General features: G+C 76.7%; 1 protein-coding gene across 1 annotated transcript in view; it reads left to right on the top strand.

The window, feature by feature from the left end:
* The window catches only part of TBX2 (T-box 2), a 14,822-nt gene that overhangs the window by 3,215 nt on the left and 11,392 nt on the right, over positions 1-215 (top strand). The gene's annotated exons all lie outside the window — the stretch shown is intronic.

Below are 215 nucleotides of genomic sequence, written 5' to 3'. Positions count from 1 at the left end.
TCCCGGGGGCCAGGGCTGGGCCGGCCCGGGGGCAAGGCGGTGCAGGGGGCTGGGGCTCAGGGGGACCTCCCTCGTGCTCACATTAGACGGGTGCCAGGGGATCCCTCGTGGGGGGCGGCTCTGAAGCTAGCCGGGTCCTCGGGTCTGCATCGCCCCTGGCCCCCGCCTGGGCATCGGGCCAGCCCGGCCGGGGCGGAGAAGGGGGCAGCTCGGGT

The sequence above is a fragment of the Alligator sinensis genome, unplaced genomic scaffold (assembly GCF_000455745.1).
Source record: "Alligator sinensis unplaced genomic scaffold, ASM45574v1 scaffold118_1, whole genome shotgun sequence".
NCBI lineage: Eukaryota > Metazoa > Chordata > Crocodylia > Alligatoridae > Alligator > Alligator sinensis.
This window is presented reverse-complemented; position numbering and strand designations above follow the sequence as displayed.